At 36.0% G+C, this 26,820-nt stretch overlaps 1 protein-coding gene across 1 annotated transcript in view; it reads left to right on the top strand.

Moving 5' to 3' along the window:
- Positions 1–26,820, top strand: part of LOC140670739 (serine/threonine-protein phosphatase 2B catalytic subunit 2) — a 119,768-nt gene that overhangs the window by 1,786 nt on the left and 91,162 nt on the right. The window lies entirely within an intron of this gene.

Here is a 26,820-nt window from a genome sequence, read left to right as displayed (position 1 = left end):
CCTCCGTCCGTCTCTCGGTCGGTAACGTCGCCGTCGCCGTCGCCGTCGCTCGCGCCTTTCTTCTCTCGTCTTCTATTTTCTCTCTCTTTTCATTCCATTCTGTTTTATACCTCGCTCGTCGTGAGACTTGACAAAATCGGTATCGCGAGTGTGACGAGCTTAAAGATTTCAAGTCTTTATCCCGAATCTTGCATTGCGGATCAACTCTCTCGCCGGTTGACAGGATCCAATCACGTTTGGATATTAAGAGCCAAGTAGGCGCGTCAAAACAGGTGCCGCGTGTCGTGCACGCGATTGATTTTCTGCCTGCCTGCTAAGCGACGCCATTGCTATCGACCTGGGTCCGGTGGTGCCTCGCGTTCGGCCGCGAGAGAGCGAAACGGAACTGCCTCGCGGCGGGATACGCTCCGCTCTCGCGTTTTTCTCGGGGAGAGAAAATTCAACTTGCGTCCTTTGGGGTTGAAAGGCCGGGGTCCAGTGATATTCCTAACCTTACCCTAACCTCGACGCGGCGCGATCAACCCCCTCCTCCCGTCCCATCTTCCCCGGAGGTTTCATCCCCGGAGGTCACGTCGCTCGGTTAGCCTCGTTTCCACGGGGTCGAGGAACGCGATCGTCTCGAGGACGCGAGCGTCTTTTTTCGCGAGTATTTCTCTTTTTCTGTCTTTTATTTTTTTTTTTTTTTTTTTTTTTTTATTTTTTTTGCATAAGATGCACCACCGCTCGAACAGCTGATGCGTCGCCGTCATGTATAGACTGTCATGTATGTATGTACACGTATATGTGTACGCGTTATGTCATTTAATGTGCGTGCGCGTTTCGAAGAAACTACATGCCGTCGTTTAAAGAGGCGATATCAAAGTATCATCTTTGACTAAAAAGTCAAATATTTTATTATGGCGAGAAGATACTTGTTGCGTATTGCATATATAGATGCGGATTGTTTTCTTTGAAACGTCGAGAGTACGAATTTTACGATGATATCGATGTTTCGATATCCGGGAAAGGAAAAAGGACGGGAGTTGCAATTTATCATTGAAAACAAGCGTTGAAAATGAGACCGGTTCAGGGCACACAGGTGGTACTTTAGGTCATCAACCCTTGAGTGGCGCTTTTGTATTTTTCTTTTTTTTTTTCATCTTTCTCTCTTTTTCTCTCTTTCGCAACGTTTTTTTTTCTTTTTCTTTTCGCTTTTTTTCCATTATATCTATATCTAATCGAGCGAATGCCGCATCTCCCCGTTCCATTTCCGGTTTTCTACAAATGCATAACTCCCTTCGATGAGTGAATCTAGGTCACGAAATTGATGAGATAAAAACGCGCGTAAATGATAAATATTTTAACACCGTCCCGGGGGAGAAATCTTTTTTGGTGCGAGAAACCGAATATACAACTGTATGCGATATAAATATTATTTAATCACTCGCGTTTGACTTGACGTTTTCAAACATAGGGAAACGAGGATTTATACCTTTTTTTTTTTTTCTTTTTTACGCGTGCGTTTATTTGCTATGTCATCGCTTTATGCGCAACCTTGTTTCGCGCGAGGTTCGTTTGTCTAAAATGTTGGCGGCTTAACCGGATCGTAAAATTTAATGGCGTAATCCGATACTCCAGCGCCGGATAATCCGGCTCTAGTATACCGATTATGTAGTTAGAGATAGATGTGTATCAGTATACGTATATGTATACATATGGTAGGAAGTTTCGTTCACGTACAATGATTTGCATTGCCAATCGAATGAGTCAGATTAGACGTCTCTCTTTGGGATAATCGAAAATCGATTAAAGCATTCCGTAAAAGGCTAAACGCAAAGATACACACACACACACACACACACACACACACACACACACACACACACACACACACACACATATATATATATATATATATATATATATATATATATATATATATGATATATATCGCATCGCGCTATGTACTTATTCGGAAAGATTGAGAAACACTGTGAACGATGTGCAGACGAAAAAAAAGTCGTCTTGCCGCCATCGTAATTGGCTTACAGGGGGTGTAAGTTTACACCTCCCCCACCCACTCTTGTCTCGCTCAAAGAGCTCTCTCTTACATAAATGTCCGCGGTCGCGTAAATAATGTCCCACGATCGTAATTCATTGTCCACAAGGTAAATTTGGAATGTCTCCAAGAACGTCGGAATGTATCCGATAATCGATGATTTTGAACGGCCAGCTTTTCGACGTCTCATCTTTTTTTTTTCTCCTCTTCCTTCGCGTGTTCCCTTCCCGAGAACGAAACTAGCGTTACGTGTACCCCGAGGCGTTTTTCCGCATCCATCTTATTTCGAGATGGTAATCTCAAAGTGGCAGATGCATTAGCATGATTTTTCGTTGTAAATGCACGCACTCGTAGAGAACGTTGTCGAGCGCCGAACACGATGTTGTAATCATTTCCCTCGAACGTGCCAAATCATAAGGAATGATCTTCGGGCATGGTTTATCTCGGTCTTTCCTGATACGCGGAATAAACGGAACGCGATCGGCGCTACCCTCGGTAATCCTTTAACGCAATTTTGAAATATCCCTCCCGAACGAGCGAGCTGCGCGCACGAGACTCCTCTCTCGTAATTTATTCCGCGAACGTGTACTTGTAATTTCGATGTTTCATCGTGACGAGGCGCGAGGAGAAAGATGTATGCGAAGTTAAAATTCAGGTCGACGCGTTTCGAGATGTATGCGTTTAATATTATAAACCACTTTTGCTTCAGCTTTTAAGAGCCTCGCTTGCGCATATGTAATGCAAAGCACTCTCGGAACATTGTGCGCACTGTCATTCTTTGAGAAAGAGTTCTTCGAAGAAAAATTGTTACGGTAATTGAAAATTGGATCACGCTTCGATCGTGAGATTCTTCTCAATTGTATTTATTCGAAATTCGAACGTTCTAAAGAGAGAACGCGAGTATCTCTGAAAGAAAAAAAAAAAAAAAAAAAATAGTTCAATTAGTTTATTTTTGATGGCAATTTTCTTTTAAAGATTATTAATATCACACAGGTTATTATTATCAATATTACAATATAATGGAAATAGGAATCTCGATTATAATTTTTGTTGCAATTATAGTTGATTCCTTTTTTCTCGGTGTGTACATGTCGTTGATCAACCTCGTCGAAGTTAGATTACGCAAGTCTTGTTCGTCATTAGAATGACGACCGTCGATGACAATCGCATTCGAGTCGTGACGACATCGCTGCCAAAAGTCGCGCGGTTCTAGTTCTCGTCGTGACTGACCGGTTCTGGCTTTAGGATTATTTTAAGATTCTGACGACAACGCGTGCGAAAAAGAGAGAGGCGAGGCATCGCGACGCGTCGTCAATTATACATATATTGTATATTAGCTGCGTGCTTTCTCGCGCGAGGGCGATTACCGAATTTAAAAGGCATCGCGTTACCGTGCTAATATTTTTACAGTCTAATTGCGTCGTGGCAGGGCTATGTTGCAATCGTATTGTACGTACCTACATCGGTTTCAACGATCGCCCCATTTTTTTCTGTTCTGTTCGATTAGGAAGGGGGAGTGATTTGTATAATTCTGAAATTTACATTCGAATAAATGTTTATGCAAATATTTATTTAAAAGAAAAAAGTATACATTCTCTATAAATTTATATATATATATATATATATATACTTAGAGAGAGAGAGAGAGAGAGAGAGAGAATTTTGACATAAATTAACCGTCTGAAGCAAAGAAATTCTTTTAATGGATGCGCTTGACCTCGATATTCTCTTCGCACAAAGCAACAGAGATAGATATCTTTACTGGAAATATTTTTTTCATGCGCGAACGACACTAGCTTCTCGTCAAGATTGTGTCGTATTGTCTGAAACATATATATATATATATATATATATTTTTTTTTTTTTTTTTTTTTTTTTTTTTATAAATACCTCGGGAGAATTTTATTCTGTCGAGTAACTGTCGTGAACTAGAATCGTATCAGTTTCTCTTTCAATCGAACCGCGTGCATATTTCAACGCGTGAAGCACGGTATCGCGGATAATATATGACGTGCGTCACCTGCGTGACATTTCTTTTGTACGGAGAAAAATAGCGCAGCTCGCGTCACGATATTCTTGACCCGATGCATTCTGATCGCATTAAATATGCATATGTGCTTGTGCATTTCTGCCGCGCCCGTCTCTATATCGCTTCGGTTTCTGTTTACCATTGATAAATAATAGCAAGTCGCGACAAAGACAAGAGACAGACATTTTCGAACTTGGTCCGCATTAATGACTTGTGAAGAACTTGTAATATTTATCCTTCGGATCTGTGTTTGTCGAATTTTATGAGAGTATTATATTTTTATGTTTGAAAATCGAATTATAATTATTTAATGGTTTTGTTTGTTCATTTGAGAGTCCTTGAACTTTGGTAAATCGATTTAATTATAGTACACAGTTCTTATAAAATGTTAAATTGGAGAGAATTAATTGCGCTTACACATTCAATAGGAGATATGTAAATGAAGCGATTTACGAGAAACAATAATTCTCTGGAAATCTCGATCGGTCGGTGTGTGTTCGTTAAAGTGAATTATATTAGATTTACAAAGCAGCTGGTGTAATCTTGCGAGAGAGAGAGAGAGAGATTTGATTTTGCGGAGACGGTTTGCACCATGTGTTATAATACAATAGTCGTATACAACTCGAATTTTTCGGTCGCCAAGAACGCAGTTTTCCAACAAACAAGAGGTTCCAAAATTCGTCGAGTTAACACACATGCGATGATTATTTTCGTTTATTACGCGTTTCACACGTTAAATTCGTCTCTCGCGGGCGATAAATTGTGGCATCCATATTGTCATATTGTTCGCTAGTAATATTTTGATGGCTGCGTATTATTTGCGTTCCTTTAAATACCGTCTCGTCATTCGGGATGACAATTTGCATAAATACGTTTAAATATTTTAAATTGGCGACGTGGAAAATAAAAGATTCAATTAAGTTATCAACATCTAATTAGATGAGATGTAACTTGTTTTTCTCGCTATTTATACACATTTTTTTAATTATCATCCTCCAGCTATAAGAGTGTTATCAACATCCTATTATATGATGTACATAGTTGAAAGTATAATATTTATGTGCGCGTTATACACTCTCTCTTTCTAATAAAATTATTAGATTTCATACGGTTCTAATTAATGTTGGCTTTATTCGCGTCAATAAGCACCGGCGAATGAACCTCTTTAAAAGACGCGTTTATCTGAGAGCAAATGCGATATATCGATGATTGCGATATATATCGCAAAATTATTATCACGAGCACTGATTTCTCGAAATACATATGCGATGCTGTCATTGATCTTATCAGGCGGCGTGCTCGCGTGAGCGTGACGCGCGTGCGTGTTTTCGACTTACTAAATGTCGACTCTGCAGATTCTTTGGGACCAAATATCGAGGTTTATTCGCACGATTAACGCCAACGAAGTCGTTTATTCTTGTACATTAGCGCTCGGTATTCGGCCGATTAATTCATTGTTAGTTTTAAATCGCACGTGAAATTTTTTTCTTTTAGGAATTTTCTTTTACACGAACAATATTCTTTATCGACGTAATACTTAAGGTCGTGTATATTTCTATGACTTTGATATTTCAATCTCCATTAAATAAACAAGCGAGTGTCGGGATCATGCGCTTCTCAATTAAATATTTCCTTATGAATTTTCGATGTCAACATGCGGTCGATAACAGTCTTTCTGTTACACAATCCACAACATACGTCGTTTGGCGCAGTGTAACGATAACGATGTTACGATAACGTCGTTCTCATCCGAAGCTTTACAAAATTCTGTTTTGTGTAGAAATGGAGCCTATAGTCGGACGTTTGCAAGCTTATGAATATTTAGGATATGGATATACCGTATAGCGTCTAACTTACGAGGGATCGTAACCTTTGCTTTTCTATATCTTAGTATTAAAAATAGTATCAAATCGCGCATAATTTTTTTTCATATTTTTATTTGAATGAATGTATTATACATCTCTGAATTGCAAAATTACGCAAATACAATTTTTTAGTATTCATGGAATAATATATCTGATGGAGGAAAATTTTTTATTTCTGGTTATTAAAAAAAAAAAAAAAAAAAAAAAAAAAAAAGACAGATTTAAATAAAAATGTATTTATAGAACAAAAAATTGGGACAGTAGATTGTGGATTTATTTGCATATAATATTTTTGTAAATTTTACACTGCCATAATTATTTTATCTGCAATATTGAAAAATATCTGAATATTTTATAAAAGAGATATTTTAATAGAATGTCACATTTAATAGGACATTCTATTAAAATATCGATCTATAATAATACGCGCATAAATCATGTAACAAATTTGTACGTATATTTTTTTTAATAACATTAAATAAAATCACATAAATAGATATACATATATGTCAATCTTGATGTACACAGCAAAAATTTCACAGATTCTATGCAAAGAGGAAAAAAGATTTATATTACACATGTAAAATCTTACGAGTAATTAGCCACTCAAATAAATGGCCAATCGTTAAAAGAACGATTCGAAACTGGATTTTCCAAGGATCATATTCAGATATTTTTCAATATTGCAGATAAAATATTGTCTGTCATCGGACAATCTCTCTCACCGTTTCTCGGATACATCCCGTATCACTCGCACGTACGTTTCGTTGGTCGGTTCGTTCTTCGCGACGGCTTACGGCCGCTGGGCGGTGTGTAATAATAGACGCAAACTCTCATTTGGCCGGTCGGCCAACTACATTTGGCTCGGCCGAGGTCCACTGTTCGCTCCGCGGCGGGTCCGGCTGGCCGGTGGCGAAATTTTTGTTGACTTTACGAAAGAATAAATAAACAAGGAGCGAGCCCAGAGGAGCGGCCGCGGCCGGGTCCTCTGTTTCACGACTGTGCGTGCGTATACCGCGTGCGCATCTGCGTGCGTTCCTCGCTCTTTACGTCGCGACGCGTGTCGAAGCGGCGCGGCCGGGAATTTTATTTTCGTGGACGACGAACCTACATGATATTCTAGAAGATTATTATTACAAGAGGAGGGACAGTCGCGCGGAAAGACTCTCGGATTGATCTCGTTTCTCTTAATCGTTTTGTTTATCAGCTGATTACGAGGATTGAAAGGTACAATGTGAGACAGACATCGGCGCTGTTACTTTTGTTAACCTTAAGAAATCGTCGCGATTTTATTTTCACGCTAAAAAATGTATTTTCCTTTACACGTATTTCCTGACATCTAACTTGTCAATTTTTTTCGGTTAGGTTATGAACAAAAGTCATTGAACTTTGGGATTAACCATTAAAGCGAAGAGATTCGCTTTTTAAATATTAAGGAAAAATTTGAGAGAGTTCAAGCGCACTTCGGTCGTTTCTCAAGGTTCATTTTATTTTTGTTTTTATCATACGTGGAGAATTTTCACGTTAAAAGTTAACGTCTACCGCGTCTGAACGTCGACGGACAGTCTATTATACAATTTGACCACAATGAGTACATTGTGTTCGGCGACAGACGTTTACGGTACAATGGGATTCCTTGTAGGAATACTGGCGGCACGTTGTAAACAAGTTGTATGCGCCGAGACGAGAATGCGTAAACTTCAATATGTTAATACCCGGCACGTAACCAAGCGTCGAAGATCATCGAAGTCGGCGGCGAAGTAGTATCTTCCCGGAAGTTCTAGATATTCTCGCGAAACCAGACACCGTATCGTATCGAGAGCTCCTACGCGTTGCAAGTTGCACTAGTATTAAGAGATAAATGCACTCTCTTATACTTTCTCTAGATACAAAACCAACTATGAAATGAATCTTTTCTAGAGATATCAGCATATATTGTATATAAGCTTTCTCAAGATTTGTTGTATAAACTTTAATATTTATTTATATGCGAGAAAGGAAGGAACTTTTAAATGCTACAAAGTTAAGTGTTCGATAATCTATTCTCCCAATTAATCTTGCTAATTTCTCGGAATATAATTATATACGTGTAGCGGTTGCATTTTCGAACATTGTCATCTGGAGACTCTTGATTCTCACGATCGACATTTTCGGAAAGTACTGTCGTATGTTTACGCGTATACAAATAAATTGGCGGTTTTGGATGATAGGACAGGAAATTAAAACCCTCAATTAGTACAACCTTGCAACCTTGTCAGCGAATTTCTCCTACGGAGATCGATACGGCTCCTATATATAACAGCAAGTAACAGCGCGTTTGCCTTGTCAGATCCTATTTACGCTACTAAAAGCAAATCGTTACTCTCTATTTAATCGTGTTATGTATTTTATCGAGGGAAAATAATTAGCTCCAACGTAAGAATTATCGAGAAAAACCGCGCGATAATAATATCAATGCTCGCAACCCCTTCTCGATTTTTTGTCGTATTAACGTCGTCCTTCAAACGCGCCTTCATTTGCCCTCGCAAGTCCTTGGCAAAAATGAGATGTCCGATCTCGCGGAATAAATATTGCGCGCGAAACGAACGAGTTGCACGAGTTGCGGAGAAATTAAAACGTACTGTATGCCGGAAATAAAATTTTATATTTACGGCGATTAAATTGGATCAGTCGATTCAGCTCTACTCTCATCGCGCGGCGAGCGAGCTTTAATCCCGGCCGCGACTCGGTTTTTCATCCGGGGCTTAATATGCCCCGGAACAGATTTTCTCCCTCCCCTCGCTCTTTGCTTCCTAGGTAGATGGAAGAGAGCGGCAGAGAGGTGTGTTCGATTTTTTTCGCGGCACACGTTGCGTTAACACGATGAAATATCGATGCCGATCCCTCGCGATTGGATCGATCGACTTTCGTTTGAATTTCTGGCCAAGGAGCGGCTACTAATCCGTGACCTCGCGAAGGAAGGTCGTACCTTCATTTAGCATATCGTCGTCGGCAACGAAACCAGGCCAACCAACGCGAAGGGCGCACGAATTCATTACGTGGCCCGCTTTTCGAGTCACGGAATATATCTGATCGAAGGCAACTATCCGGCCGGTCGGAATCGTTTCCCGCTTTTTCCACTTGGCCTTCCTCACGGACATTCGCTCACGAGGCCTGGCTCTTAACCCGCTTTCACGAATCCGCGTTTCGGCACGTCGTAGGAATATATAACGACGGTTCATTTACATGTTCCGAGGCGGAAACGATTTGTTCACCGTCGTATTTTGCCTTCGAATAGAGGCGCAAAGTCGGGCCAATTTTACGATTCGATTTCATTGCGGGACACCAGAATCCAGGAAAAATATGTATTATCTTCATATTGATAAAAATGTTGTTCAGATAATAAATTATACGCGAAGAAATATAAGTGCATACCGATTCCTTGCATATTTAACGATATTAGTGAAGCGGTAGAATGTCAATTATAAGAGAATAAGTAATAGGAAAATCAACAAAACCAAAAAAAAAATTTATAATTTGCTCGATGCATTCTTTGCGGATTCTTTTGCAAAATTAGTTGAAATAGGTAATCCGTGCAAATTATTAGCTATGTATGTACTTTGTGTTTAAAGGAAAAAAGTAAAGACATCATCAATTGCTCTTGTACGAGCGAGCAAAGGATCGGTTCGTTTTTATCTGAAAATTAACGAAAAAATGGCGATGATGCTCTTAAATGCCTTGAGAAGATACGGATTAATTAGTTCTTGCATCTGTATTATTTTTTCGTGTGTTGTTTCGGTTCGACACGTCCGCGGAATAAATAATAGCCAATCCATAACCCATTCGCGTTTATGCCATTTCTCGTTGACGTTTCCCAGTCTGCGTGATTGCGTTGCGACGCTTTCGCAGATAGACACTAACGAACTAATTGTTACACGGCTTGCCTTCGTTCCTTCTGGCACCGAAGTCTTCTATCTTGCAGTCTGATCATCTATTCTGTAGCGCGAGACAGCAACAGCGCGACGACATTCTAATTAATCTTTGACATCTGCAATTTCTTTCCCGCATCTCTCTTTCTCTCTCTTTCTATAGCGTTTCTTGAAGATAAACTTGGAGATAACTTGCAATAATAAATTTGAAACTCGGCGGATTCATCATGACAAATCAGGTAGTTTGTATGAATGTTTTTGCATATTGTGTCATGAGAACATGCAAATAACTTTCTTATGATAACATCAAAAGAGGAAAGAGCAAACTCGTATTATGTTGATTGCGTCTGTGATGTCTGAGTATTTTAAGATTACAATGTTTTTTTCGTGAGCGATTCTTAATTATTCGTGTAAAGTTACGTAATGCGTATATGTGAGCTTTTGTGACCTTTGTTAATTCAATACTCATATTACAAGAAATAAAAATTATATATATAATTAAATGCTAATTATATATATATATATATATATATATATATATATTCATTATTATCTGTTGACACATTGCCAAGATATCCCAGCTGTAGGTCTCTCCCTCTTAAAACTTTAGACGTATTAAATATCATTTTCTTAGAAATAATCATCTAACACACAAAAAAAAAAAAAAAAAAAAAAAAAAAAACAGCTCCATTAATAACATCTTTGACAAGAAATCAAGTTCAAATGTATGACATAATTAATAGTATATATATAAATGATTAATGTTTTAATAAATATTTTAAGTATTTGAAAATAAACAGAAAGAAAGAATTTTACAAGTGTGTTATATTACAAGGATGTAAGCTCTATCACCACCACAAAAATAGAAAAGCAATTTTATAAATATAATTAATTAACAAATTTATAAATTGCTTACCTTAATGTTACTATCGCCCGATGCTTCTTCAATTTCCTTCATGGCATTCACGCACTTATTTACAAAAATAGAGTTAACTATGATCGCACGCGTCTACTAATCATTAATCATCAGAATACAACTACGATGGCGCTTTAAACAACGTCAGCGTTAATCGTACAAGACGCGTATTTGATTTAACATTGCGAGATAAGAACTTAAAAGTTAATGATCAGGTTATATTAACGAAAATCGAGACGCTCCTTTGCTAACAAATAGTGTACGAATTTTACGCCTATTTTATTATCCTCCACTCCCCACTTATACCACCACTACCTTCTCTATTTGAGTCTCGCCGCGCGAATGACGACAAGATCATCGTATGTAAACAATAGCGCGTTCAAGGCTGTCGAGCTTTTTGCGACCTGTAACTCATTGTCAGTGTAAAATACTATAGAATGAAAATTTATACGTGGCACTGAAAAATGGCGCTCTGTTGCTAACGTATCGTACACATATATACTTGATTTAATCTTATTATCTCATTATAACACAAGTGTATAAATGTACAAATTAAATAGATCCGGAATGTAAAATCCAAAAATATTCCAACGATTTTGATCGAATAAATTACGTAAACTATACATTTCACAACATATCACCAATTTACAAGAGTCAAATTTGTAGTATGCGATTAATAAATATTAAATTATAGTGTCAATAACGATATACTTATTAATTAATCACGTGGCAATAGCGTTCGAGTCCATTTTTGTATCTAATCCGATATTTTATTGATGACTGAGAAATTCGAAATTAAGTCGGCTTTACCCGTTATTTTACGATTAATGACTATTTGAGACACGTTAATCGCGAAAGATAATTAATCGCGTGGGCAATTTAAAATTTTATACAATATTTATTTACACTGAATTATACATCGCGAAAAGTTCAACGGCCTATTGTTTACGTACGATGAATTGATTGTCATTTGCGCAGTGAGATAGTAAAATGGACGAATGGGTTATAATAAAAATATGCACAAAATTCGTGTGTATATTATTCTTTAACGACAGAGTCTTGTGTAACTTGATAGTGCGATTTTTCAAGCGTCGAGCGTGGATTTTCATGTTGATTTAACATCCTTCCATCACAATAGAAAATAAAGTGCGCAATTAACATCGAGAATTATATATAAAATTCCGTGCAATCGTCACAATCCAGTGATTAGTATGCGCGAGAACGTAATTAACAATATTCTCGCGTGTCGTATCGACTGAAGGAGTAACAAAGTACAAATAAAATAAGAAGTATTTAATAGCGGAGCAATCATAGAGTGAATAATTCATAACTTTGTTAATTTACTGCTCACAATTTATAAAATTAATTGTACGCTTATCTTCACAGTCTATCATTTATATTTTACATCATTGTGTAATGCATATAAAATATTCTAACAATAAATTTTATTTTGAAATACTTAAAATATTTGATAAAATTTTATAATTATATAAAGGAAGATGTGTAAAATATATTTAAATATGAAACAATAATTGTAGATATAAATAATATAAAATTGAAAATATAAAATTTATTTTTATCTCACATGTTGATCTGTAAAAATAATTTAGTACTAATAATTATATTTTTGAAATTTATTTATAAAACTTTGAGCAGTTAATTAATTTTAGTATATGTATATTTATTTTTTGTTTATAATTCAATATAAATATTTTCGAAGGCGAATGCTAATATAACATAAAACCAGTACTCTCATTTTTAATATCAATTTCTTGTTAATTGATGAAAGCAATAAATTCGTTTTTAGAACTACAAATTAGCATAGCTAGCATTTAATTATACTATTCAATTTTCATTTCTTGTATATGTATATATATATATATATATATATATATATATATATATATATATGTGTATGTATAGATATATAATCATCAGTTAATGTTGAGTTTAATTTTTAAATTACAACGACATATACCAAAGATCTTTTTCATTACATAAAACTGCGGATAATTGTTATTTGTATTTAAATATAAACAGGTCAACGATCGTTATTATTAGTTTTCAAAAATGCGTGTTATTTTTTCGGATAACAATCTTGCGCTTCTTTTAACAAGCGTTGACCGTGAAACGAGAAATAATTCTTCCTTCTTCTTTTGAATGGAAAAACGGAATATTCAAGTCTTTTGAAGATGGATAAAGGAAGCAAGGATCAGAATGAATTTGGGAAATCATCAGGAGACGACAAGAAAGAGAGAAATGCGTGCGTGCTTGTGTACGTGCGTGAGCGCGCGCACGTGACAAGCGAGATAGCAGAGAGTGCAAGAGAATAGAAGGAGGGAGAGAGAGAGAGAGAGAGAGAGAGAGGCAGGCGGGGCCCGATCAATACTCACGGCCAACCCCGTAGTATCGTATAGATTACCTTATTCATAGCGGATCGCCACTGTTTTCCCACAACTTGTGTTTAACAACGAATTGAAAAAAAAGACTTCATGTCAGAGGGAAACTTTTAAATTCTCTCGGAATTGCAACTCAGTCCTATGATTTTACTGCTTTCTCAAAGTGACACTGCAAGGATTCGTAATTAAAATTAATATTAAAATTCTGTTTATTGCGACAATACGTTGGATATGTATAAATAAATAAATTCTTCTTTCATCGTCGAGATTGTTTCAACGTCACGACGTCGTATATCGTCATTCGCAATAGTCGCGCCGTATAAATGCATCTCGCGTGCTCAAGCTTAAAACGGTCGCTTTAACGATGCGAGTGATTGAAATTCAATCCGATCATCGTCATAAATAACAGACAGATGAACAGGGTCCAGAGTGATTTTCTCGCAAACCGTCGCGATTGATACGATGATTCGTTTATTGTCGTTTCTCTGTAAAATTCAGCTAAATTATGCAGGTTATTTAACAGAGCATTCGTGGATTATTTCTAAGCATAATTTTATACATAGTTATACAAATCCAATTTCATAATATTTTTAAAATTATTCTATATTAATAAAATTCAACGATGGGATATTTATTATGGAATTATGTATTATAGGTACTTCTGACTGATAATGTAGGTTTTCAACAAATAAATTTTTTTTTCAAATTTTGAAACAAATAATAGCAGTTTTCTTCAATCACTACGTGAAAACTTCGCAGTGGTGTCAAAGTTGTCTCTTACTTAAAGCACTTGTCGGAAAAACTTTCCAATCATTTTGAACAGTTATATACCGACAAGAAACTTTTTTCGAGTAGTACATAATTTACGTATTTTTTTATGTAAATAAACAATTTATGCACATAAAAGAAATCGCTAAGTTGTGTTTTCGTAAAAGCAATATTTTTTTCCATATTATATATATAATATTATATATATAAATATATCCATATTATAAATATATTCCATATTATATATATAAATATAATAATATTATTATAATTGATGATAATTGGAGTAAAAGTATAAAATCGTAAAATCAGTGTGCAAAAATATTATTTTTTACGAAATACAAAGTAGCGATTTCTTTATATATATGTATATAGCGATAGTTACATTATACATAAATATGTATATCATTATCGCAAAATGAAACACGAGGCATCTAGCTTCATATCGCTTGGATCGAATAAAAGATTTATAACAGCGTCTTGCCTCTCTTCTGACAAACTTAACTAAGCGAGAAAAGGTCGAGGCGATCGTCCACGGTAAGGAGAGGAAACATGTTATTTCTTCTCGCAGTAAGGGTTTATGCATCCCCGCGGGAAAGGCGTCACGAGCTTCATGCATCAGCGTGCTTTTCGCATGAGATAAATAAAACGCTGTTATGCCATGATGGTAGAGATTACAACGAATGAAGTGCGAAGTATTAAGTGAGCTATCGCGAAAACAGTTATACGATGAACATCGACGCATTAATTCTTTGTTGTTGTAAAAGGAGAAAGATAAATTGAATATAATTCGATTTAAAAAATTGTAATGTTAAATTAGATGTAGATAAAGAATTATATTTTTGCAATTTTTTTCTGGCATCAAGAAATATCGATAGTATTTATAAAAAGATTATTTGTACAAAATATATTTTTTTATCCTATATTTCACGATCTAATTTGGGGATAAATCATTTGTAATATCTTGGAATAAAATTATGCAATAAATAAACATATAAATTATATGAGACACATAACTTCAAAAGGAGGAAAAATGTCGTAAATTTTACGGAAAGTTTATGTACAAAAATTAAACTGATACTTTTAAATAAGTTAATCAAAGAATTAAGCAGAAGCGTGTATTCGAGAAAGGGATGATATAACGTCGATTATCTTCCTTATCAATATGCTTCGTAAGCACTAGAGCTTACTTAACACTTAATCCGTCACTTTAGTCTGTCACGCGTGTCACGAGGGTTTCTCACGGATACGGGTACATGAGGGGGGGGGGGCGGGGGTCCATAAGACGTATCATCTTGAGGGATCCTTCAAAACTGCTCGTCCTCCTGGGTCGAGAACGTCTTATTCTATTGACACTTCCTTGCGAACGAGAACGGAGAGTTCGACGAACTTGAGTTTCCTGCTTGCCCAGGAAACTCAAGATTGCTCCCGTCCGGCTGTCCGCCATAAATTTTTCATTCGATTCGCAACTTCTATCGTTCGTGTTCATATCCCCCGGATCAATTGCTCTTACGGGTTACCGATGCTCGCGTTTACGCGCTTATAAATGCGGTGAAAAAATCGATGCTCTTTGTTATATGCAATTTTCATATTCATGTGTCTACTTCCCGGAAAAATATGGAAAACCTAAAATTTTCAGAGAATCTTTTTATACCTGGGAAAATCGAGAAAAATTTCTGTGGAATTTTATTGAGACTGAAAAAATTTAAAAAAAAGTTTTTTGATAATTTTGCTGTTATATTGTAAGCCAAGTTATGAATTATGTGTATTTAAAATATATATTATAAATATATGTATATAGATGTCTCTGTTTACATATTTAATGTCTTAACAAAATATTGAATATACAATAAATATTCTTTATTTTTTTATTTTTATATTTTTATTATTTAGTTTTCAGTTTAGGTAATGCAAATGTTACACAAGTTAAAAATTTCTATCTTAACGAAGGCTATTCAATTTTTTCAGTACACTTGTAAATCTAGACACTTGAAACTTGAGTAACCTGACTTTTATTTTAGTATTTTCCTTCGTATTAAAGAAAAACATTAGAAAATTTGTACAATACAAAAACTTATTGTAAGAAGTTTAATTGCACCAAAAAGTTTTTTAAATATTCTGTTTATCCTGAAATTTTAAATAAAAATATCTGCGAGATCAGAACATTTTCAGCGAATTTTTTTTTTAAGATTTGAATATGACACTCTGACATTACTTTGACTGACTTTTTGGTTGAAAAGATAATGAAAATAATCATTTGTAACGATTCTCTTTTTTTCTTATTCTATCGTTGCATGTTATATAAATGTCAGTTTATGATATTTCTTATTATTGAAGAAAACTTATATGCGGAACATACAAAGGAGACATAGAAATGCGGAAATATCGGTTTCAAATAAATATTCGAACATTTGGTATTCGTGCTGCGGTGACTTTAAACTTTTTTATTTTATTTTGATGATATATTGTAATAATTAATATTAAGCATGTGGAAAAAATAATAAATTTTCTTCAAATTATGCAGTTTTAAAAATTTTTTTTCTAAAATTTAGAGAATTACATAACTTCTGAAAGAATAAATTTTATTATATAAGTATCTTTAGATTTTTTTGTTATCGAGATAGCATTGAATTTCAATGAGTTATGACATCATTTTACAATTGTATAAAACATAACTACATAATTTTATGGAAGGACAATTACGATAAATTTGCAATCCACGTGATGATTTAAAACGAAGTGGCTACTAATCGGTTTTAATAATCGATAATTTTGATATTACAATTATTTAATTATAATATTTGACGACTCCACGAGAGCGTATACTTATTTTGAGCAATAAAGTTGGAGTATCATGTTATTTCTGGAATCACGAGGCTATCTGCGTTGTCCACGGATAATTCACTGACGCAAAATCTTGATAAACTCAAGGTTATCGACGTAGTATCGAACGTAGTAAGCAACGTTGCGCGGCAAATAAAGCGCGTCCTCAATTTGAGAATTAATCTCACCTACTTATCGGATGACATTTATACTCTCTCTGTTTCACGATTCACATTTTATCGTCGTATGTGATCCGAACATTACATCTTACGCTCACGCGTTAGAATATTTATATTCGTATCTGTTGTGTTTTTCACGGGAACCATTTTCTAGATACTATTAAAAATATCTCAATCATGTGATTAAAATATTTCTTATCATATTAAAAACCACTAATTGTACTGATTTATCTTAATCTTATGTACAGGGATCGGACGGAATGTAAACTGACAAGTTCGTGATTCCTAGAAGGTTAAAAAAATCTCGAAAAAAATTGTAATGAAATTTTCAAACCGGTACTGACGCCGACACTTAAAATTCAATTCGCGTACCATCGAGTTGTCGCAAAAGCGTATAGTTTGAATTGTGCAATATCTGCTCTCTTTATATCCAACGCGCGTTTTACCTCGCTCATGGGGCTCGTCCTTGGACGTACCTTACCGCCAAGGATATAAATACGTGCGATCAATTCGTCTGTTAACGTGAAAAAAAAGGGGCGTGCAGCATCTCGCGATTTTTCTCGCTTGCAGCAGTTTTTCTCGCTTTTCCCCGCGCGATCCTTTCTTCCATTCTGCTTTCCTTCGCACGAGTAGTTTATTCGAGAGAGTAGCCTTGAGAGTCATTCTCGCTCTTTCCTCACGACTCCTTTCCACGAATGTCGGCTATTTTTCTTTATTGCAGCCGGGCCTTCACATCTTAGTTACGTGTCACTGCCCCCGCAATGACCACGTTTCCGACAGGCCCCGGCGGGATAACATATCTCGCTCGGACACCCTCGGTCTCTATTATCGTCCGAATACGATCGATATTGCGATATTATTTTAGCGTCTTATTTATCTATACTATTTATATTCCGCTTACATCACGAACTTTAAAGCGATACTTTCGCTTTTCTATGATTCAATTCTATATATACATATTTATAATTTATATAAATTTTATTCTGAATATATATACTTATTATGAATATATATACATATATATACATATATTCATGTATATATATATATATATATATATATATATATATATATATATATATATATATAATTTAAATATCTTTTATTCTCTGCTCCAATTTTTGAGATATTGATTTGACGTTAGCGAAATGAATTTGCATCGGTGACAATCAATTATCTAAGCGAGTCGCGCACGTGAAATCAATTATTTTGCGAAATATAACAGAGACACGCCGGCAAAATCATGCGATAGTTATTGAGGGCAGCATTATATCGTCGTGATTGCGAGCGAGCACACATGTGCAGTCGCATAATGCGAGGAAACGCGCAGCAGATGTCGAGCGGGCGGTTAAATTAGTAATTTTATTGCTCGAACATTTTTCACCCCGCGCGCATATAAAGCTGAGAATGCCGGTCGTTTAGGATACCGAATTTTCCAACAACGTCTGACATTTCGACGAAAAATGCCGAGTTTCCACGCGTTGATCAAATCTGTTTGCATTTTTTTAATTTCTGAAGTATACAAAGCAGATTTATTTGTACCTGATAGGGATTTAATACCGTTTATTTATGTTATAAATTTATTGAAAAATGTTGTTTGATTTTAGATATACAAAAATTTCTTTTTTTTTTTTTTATTCTTTTTCAAATTATTATTCATCCAAATAAACTACTGTCAAATATTGAAATCTGTAAATAGCATTTAATTTTCTGAGAAAAATTTGTTTTACACACATTATTGTGTAAATATAATGTCTGTGACAAAAAATGTGCGATGACGATGAAATATCTCAAGTGGATTATATAATTTTTACAATTATAATTTCAGTTTTATAATTTCTGTATGAAACTGTCTTGCATATATATGCTAAGATAAAATATATTGTAACATAAACTCACAGATTTAATTAGGTTAGATGATGATTGACGTATCTCCGAAATAAAGTTAACATCTAAAGATATAGATATCTATTGGGCTTTATCAAATAAATATATCACTCGGAGCACTATACCTAGTGCGTAATACACTTATTTCGAAACCTCGCATTTTTTTTCGTTACAGCCATATTAACCTTTTTCAAACGCACGCTGGTGAAAGGTCAGTGTTCAATTTATACGAAAGTGTCGCTTCCCTGCCAGGTTCGGTTTCGGAGAGGAAACGTCACGAAAATTGAATTGGCTCCCTTCCTTTGCGGACCCTGGCCCACGTTTCGCCATTTCCGACGTTTCCTCGTGTCCAGGCGGATTAATGCCTTGGAAAATCGAGGATCCGCGCCTGAGAAAACCGGATATTCCGCGTCATTGTCAGAACTCGTTTCTCTTGCTCTTTCTTTGTTACATGCTCGATATTGACACTTTTTCACAAACAATAAATTTGAACAATATATTTTTATCTTCCATTTTTTTTTTTTTTTACAAAATTCGAGATACTTTATCTCGCATAATCTCGCAGAAATAAGACACTAAAGATGATAACGTTTTTAAAAATAACGCTAACTTTATATATAATCATTGCCAAAATAGAAAGAATTGTGCGACATTAAATACATTAGATAGGTATTCTTAATATAGATATGTCGTGTCGTAAGAGCTGCATAAAACATTATACTTTGGTCTGATTTATAATAAGCATTAGAAACGACGCGCATCTCGATCGCGTCAGAGATCAAAGATCCGAGGGCTAAATTATTTTGCCGTTCTTGCGAGTCGCGCGATTAATCATCATCCTTGTATACGAGCGAGCTTCCTAAATCGACGTTTTCGGCTCCGATGATCCGGAATAAGGAGGCAGCCCCGATAATCCGTGTCGGTGGGTTCTCCGATCGATCGACATCGAGTGATGCTCGATCACCTAACCTAACCAGGCTCGATTCAGACGGGCCGCTCCTGCTATTGTGCCCCGGTTGGTCGACCCGCGATGGTCGACTAAGCCGCAGCGAACGGGATGGTTCTTCATCCTGCGACGTTGGTACGCGTTCCGTCACCGATCGATACGCTCGCGCCAGCGTACTGGCAAGAAGACGTCCCGTTCCTCTCTCTCGCTTCTTCCTCCTTAAGCCCGTGTCGCACGAGCGAGAACTACGTCGTGCAGCCACAGAGTCCAAGCGTCGATCAGATTAAGCCTTGTCCTTACCGATCCATCTTTCACCCACGTATCTCTTGTGGAACATATGCTTGCGAAGAAGTGTCCCGGAATTTCCACTCCACGCAGCGAGATTTTTTTTTAGCCAGTTTGATATTTCTTTATTGATTTTTTTTCTTTTCAAGGCGATTGTTTTTATTTTTTTTTCGTCATCTTTATTACTTATAAAGATCTTATAAAGCTGTAAGAATGTAGTTTAATTACACATATTTTTAGAAATGAAGGTTGGGTTCACTGATCTCGATTGGGTTGGTTGATTGATCATAGATTCAAGAGCTAAACTTTGGTGAAGGCTTACACATTTGATCAGCGATTAAATTAATCGAACAAAGTGTTAATGCTCGTCTTGAAAAGTTTGCGCAATAATCTCTTCTTCTCGATTAGTAGTCTCATAGTTATATTTCCAAATTCACGCTAATCAACTTCGTATACGAGTATATAATTCTCAATAGAGCCGGAATTGGGTCGCCAACGTTAATTCGCCGATCCGCGCGGATTAACTTCCGGCCAGAGGGACGGAGCTTTGACCTCTTCCGAGTTATTTCATTTTTTATTTTGCACCGCAGATCGGCATCGAACAACGGCGGTAGCGTGCGCAAATTGAATTTTGTTTTTCCAATCTTCACAATCGCGTCGTTTCTCGCACTCTTTTTCATATATGGAGATCGCACTAATTCTCTCAGTATTTTATGTCGTTTTTGATAAATGTATCTTTCCATAACGCTGTGAGAATTTGTGATCTTTTCTCCTGCGCGATACTGTACATGTTTCTTTCTATGTTGCCTTGCGTCGACGTAATTACATAATTATAATTCCGTTTTAGCTCTAACAGTTTCATCGTCACTTAGATGACTCGTGCATGGTTATTTCTTTTAGACATTTTGGGAAAAAGAAAAAATCGAAAAAAGAGTAGAGAATAATAATTTTATAATTATCGAAAGAGAGAGAGAGAGAGAGAGAGAGAGAGAGAGAGAGAGAGAGAGAGAGAGAGAGATCGCGCGCGATTTTATGCCAGCACGAGAAGTTACTTTTTTTTTTTTTTTTTTTTTTTTTGTTATTTTCGTCAGCACACATGCACGTTTGTTGTAACAATGCGGGTTCATCAATGCGTTCGCAACGGGTCATTTCATTTTTAACATCGACCGACGCTTCTCTTTTCCTCGCTTTCTAGTTCTCTTCGCTCCTGTCATTTTATTTTCCATGCACTCTCGGACGATGCATACGTAGTATTATGCATTGGAATGCACATCTGTGTTTTTCTTCTCTTTGACATGAGAAAGGTATCTCTTGACATGTGCGGCGGTATTTATACAGCCGATAATTCATATTTTGTAGCTTATTTTCAATTAAAAATATCTTTGTTCTGTGCAACTATGAGTTCTTTAATTGAAAAAAATAGAATTTTAAGAGAAAAATAATTGCCTCTCTCTCTCTCTATATATATATATATATATTTTTTTTTTTTTTTTCAAACAACTCGAAAAACCTATTTAACAATATAGTTTCTGCAATGGAGCATGCGTATATAAATACATATATAGATATTAAACACGTGTATTATTTCAGTGTATCAGTAATCTTTTTTCTGATTAAATTTTTCTCAAAGCTTGTGACGTAAGTCACTCTTTGATAAAATTCTGGTCATTGTATGCTTTACCACTCTTATTGTATAAAAACAATTTTTGGCTCGTGCCGAGTGTGAACTTGGCGGGATTATATTAGAATAAGAAGTAAACATTAGTTATTTTCTCGACTGTGACTCATATCACGCTCGGAGATTAAATTCTTAAGTGCTACTACAAAGCTAAGAAATAATTACGGTGCGTTTTACTTATTGACTGAGATATAATAAATCTGTCACGATTAGAGTAATTTAATTTTTTTTTCCGTTTATTGATTCATCCAGTACAACTGTCAAATCTGTCAAATCAATTTGTGTCTATTACTAAATATCTAAAATTAATATTCATTGGAGTGATTTAATTGCGATGTGAGACGCGAGAATCGCAACTCGCAATAAATTGTTTTTACAACATTGTTATTTTCGCATATCGCAGAGAGAGAGAGAGAGAGAGAGAGAGAGAGAGAGAGAGAGAGAGAGAGAGAGAGAGAGAAGCTTCCTTTAGCTAAAGACTATATATAAAAGACTGACAAGTAGGAGTAGACTCGTCGAGTTTTTGGCATACGTCGGCAAACTTTCGCGACGGTGGCTTCGAATTTCGTTCGGGGCGCTCGCCATGAATACGACGTATGCATGGGTATTCGATATCCGGTGGTGCAACAGCGGCGAGACTAGTCGTTCGAGCTCGCTGGAAATGGTACGCGGGCGTTTTCGAGCCGCGAATCGTCGCGGGCAGCGAATACCTACTCCCGCCAATACCTACATACCTACCTACCCGGTGCAAGTAAATTATTACGAAAGAGCGTCCGCGCTCGTGCCAGAAACGCGATTCCTGGTGTCGCGCCAGAACACCTCTCCGCGTTCTCCGTGGAAAATCTTTGTATATTTCTCCTTACGGCCACCACGACAGAGAATATCTCTCAGCGGACACAACTTTTTTTTTGTCCGTCGAAATCGGCAACACTAAATACATCGTCAAAGTGCATAACGCGTTACCTGTAATTAAATGCGTTTTTACAGATATATATTATGATTTACAATGTTTTCAATTATTTAAACTTATTCTCCTTTTTTTTCTTTTATTAACAAGGTGCAATCTGTTCGACTATAATTATGCGCGAAAGAAATAAAATTATTTTATTGAATTAAAAGATAGAAAGAGAGAGAGAGAGGGGGGGGGGCAGAGAACGGAAGGGCCAAGGAGAAGCGATTTTGTGAGACGGTTGCATGTCAGAGATTAATTACACCACGATGAATGGCGACAATGTTAGAACATTATTCTGAATAAATTTTATCCAATGCATCAGCAATGACATAGGTGTTATATTATTTCACTTTGGCAATTATTTTTGTACGAAAGTAAAACACTTCATTGAGATGTGAATGACGTTACGTAATTAGCATATAATAGAATATTGTTCTTTAATACCAAGAGGCGTGATAAAAGGAAAAAGAAACGACTTTCGTAAACGAGCGCTTTGCGCTTTTCAAATTTAGCTAGTTATGAATGGACCGGTTTGACACCGATTCTCGCAACGATGATATTTGCGTGCATCTATTTAAATTGAAAGCTGTGAGCAAAGGCACAAATCTTGGAGATTTAATAAAGTATCTCGATATTTTAAATAAATAAATCAAGTATTAAAAAATAATATATTTATTACAATATCACACTTTTCGCGTATTAAAGAAATGAAAAAAAAAAAAAAAAAAAACCTACATCTTAAAATATTACCATTATTTTCAGCTGCGCTTTCATTTTGAAACGCTATTTTACATTCTATAACGTTTCTTCCTAGTTTAAATGGCTTTATTACTTCGGCAAAATGTCGGAAATCTCGCAGACTCTCTCGTCCTTTCCGCGAACGAATAATGAATCGCGCTTAATTGCCAGCGTGTGCAATCATATTTAATCGTAATTAATGTGCCGGGCGAATGTTGATTGTAGCCCCGTCTCACTGTGATTTTGCATCGATTCGACGCGCACGTAATATTTGCATACGCTTGATAAACAGAGCGAAAGATAGCGTTAATCCACTGCTGATTACAACGAATACTTGACGTCATGAATGAAAGATAACTGTGGAAGATACATTGTGTTTTGCATCAAACTTTATAAGATAGATTTAGAGTCTGTCTCTTTTTTATTAAAAGAAGATGTAAATATAACTACGAAATTATTTAACGTTGAAAATTAATTAAAAAGACATAAATGTAGTAAAATATCTTTTATAATGCGTTTGCAATATTTCCGATACATATTTCGATTCAATATTTCCAATAATCAGAGGGATATATCGATTTAATATGCATGTGTATCCAGATTATATGCATAGCACACACATTAGACGTAATTGCTTCGAGATAAATGGCGATATTTCGATCCAAATCGGTCACGTGTCTCGTGAAAGTACATGTCGAATGGTAGCTGTAGATATTCTATGTACGAGTCCGGTGAGACTGTAAATAGAGCGTAGGTCTTGGACCGCGGTCTTGGTAGAAAGAGATCGATTAGTCACTTCTTCGTCTCGTTTGGAACTGTTCCATGTACACTGGAACGCGTTTTCACGTTTCTACTAATAAACTGTGCGTAGAGAATCATTGACTCGCGTCATATCAACCGTGATCTGAGCAGATACTTCATGTTCTCGCGAAAGTTGATTAATTTCTGGATAAATACATATTTCCGGATTATTTCGTTACATAATTCCCTGTATTTTCGCCAAAGATTAAAAAATAATCGTCGATAATTATGAGGTAAAATTATCGTAGAAAGTATTAAATATTAATTGTTCAGACTATTATTTTTATATCGCGGTTGAAAACAAACTTTTTTGCAACCTAAGCTCTGCAAATTGAAAATAAAATCATATCTTTGTTTTTATTTTGATAGATACTCAATTTTAAGTCTTAAGATATTGATTGTTAAGAATTACGAAATAGTTTGTTGAAAAGGATATATTTATCAAATTTTTTTTTCAAAAAGTATCTACTTTAAATATCTTAAAGAATTGATATAAATGATTTATTGTCGGATATATATATTTAAATTTATTGGCTCTTGATATTACAGTAATTCCGTGCCAGAAATTTTCATTGTCCTTGACCGAGCACAATTATTGTAATTTTTCTTTATTTTCGTGTGCTAAGGATTCTCTCGAAACGTATTACATAACGTCGATCTTTGTCTCTCTTAACTCGAATAGGACGCTCGTACTTTTTCCTTCTTTCCGTCCCGCCACGCCCTTCCTTTCGTTTCCTGCCGCTCGAAAGCTTCTAAAGTTCAGAAGTCAAAGCCAGCCGCGGCGTATAACGGCGTCAAAGAGCTTTTCCGCCATGCTCTCGTCATCGCCGCCGTCGCCGTCACCACCGTCGTCGTCGTCGTCGTCGTCGTCGTGGTGACACTCCTGAACGGAGTTCGGAGTTTCGTGCTTTCACCGCGTTTTTCGCGATACGCCGCTTCTACCTTCGTCACGGAATCGCAGTCCAAGAAGTTGCCGGAATTCGTGCTCGTGACTCCGAATAGAGCTTCCTTTCTAGAGCTTTCCCGATCATGAAAGCGAGCGATATACGCGAAACGAAAGTATTTACATATTGATAAAAGTAGGGGATCTTCGCGATATATTTTAATTGTGTAATCTGCTTTTTTTCGACATGATATAGGGTAAACTAGGGTATGATGGCCATAAGCTGTAATTTTTTCAATAATCGCTATACATAGCGCTTTTTTAGTCATTATCAAAGATAATCGATATTTACAGTAGTTTATGTTATTCGAAATAACGATATTGTGAATTTTATATCGTTTTTGTACTTTTGACTACCTGCAAAGTTTTTCAATTGTCCACCAAAAATGTAAATTGTTACATGACCTATAATTTTTATTTTCGTTTTCACTATTTTTTTATAAATATTATGGCCATCTTTTCCTTAAAAGTTGGATAAGATGACCAATGCTTATGTTGTACTATTTTGATAATATAAATATAAAACTTCGATTAAATATTTTCCTTTTAATTTCGATAATACTACGTAATTTAAGCTTCATCGAAGCTAATATGCCAAACACTATTAAAAAATAACAAAAATAAAAGTATGTTTTTTGCATTTTAAAAAACTATGGCCATCTTACCCGAGTTTACCCTACTATTCCTACTGGCATAAATTCGCTCGACGTAAAGTCGGTATTTTTTTTTTTTATATGCGAAATTTTATTTGTCCACGTAACGTCGAACGTAGTTAGCCGGAGACGAGCCAATTCAAAATCAATAAAACTTGATCAGGCTGTCGTGCTATTCGGCCGGTGCGGCGGCGGTGGCGCGTCGAAAGAGCACACGGCACATCGGGACCATGAAAACCATTATCGCGTACACACATGTACACGTACACGTATGGCATAAGCCGGTGTATGGCATATACACGGTGTGCACGCGTGGATATGCAATTTACACCCGCCTCTGAATAAAAACTCAACGCATCGACAAATAACAACCTTTATGTCATTAACCACTGCCGGCGGCACTCAATTAAAAAATTTAGAAAAAAAGAAAATGCCAATAGAAAAAAATCTTTGAAATAAATTCCAATGGGACTCTTCACCAGGTGAAATTGCCATAACTTTACTCGGACCAAGTCCATTAATTAAATTCTCGATAATGGTTGTAAAAATAACTGTGTGTGTGTGTGTGTGTATTTAAAGTTTATATCACGAGACGCATTATCATTGGATTGTGAATAGGAAAGAGTAACAGAAGTAGCCGAACAATGTGCTCGAGGATTACAAAAATGAGAATTGAAAGGTAGAATCTTTTTACGCGTTGACTTAATTAATTTTTATTTTACATTTCTTCGTACGCATTATTGTACGGCGACTGTGCGATCGCAAGTTAATTAATTAAAGCGGACTCTCGCACAGTTATACGTTCAATCGCGAATGTGCATCGAATTGGACTATTACTTGGACAACACCGACGCGCATTTCCATCTCCGGTTATCCGATTATTGCGCGAGCGATATACAAGATTATTCTGCGCTTCCTCGATGGGAGTAAAACTTGCGACGGAAATTCATTCTTATTTACTTAATTTAAAAATAATGCTTGGATGACACAATTTTCGACGAAACGTCAAATT

Source organism: Anoplolepis gracilipes, chromosome 10 (assembly GCF_047496725.1).
Source record: "Anoplolepis gracilipes chromosome 10, ASM4749672v1, whole genome shotgun sequence".
NCBI classification, from domain to species: Eukaryota; Metazoa; Arthropoda; class Insecta; order Hymenoptera; family Formicidae; genus Anoplolepis; species Anoplolepis gracilipes.
This window is presented reverse-complemented; position numbering and strand designations above follow the sequence as displayed.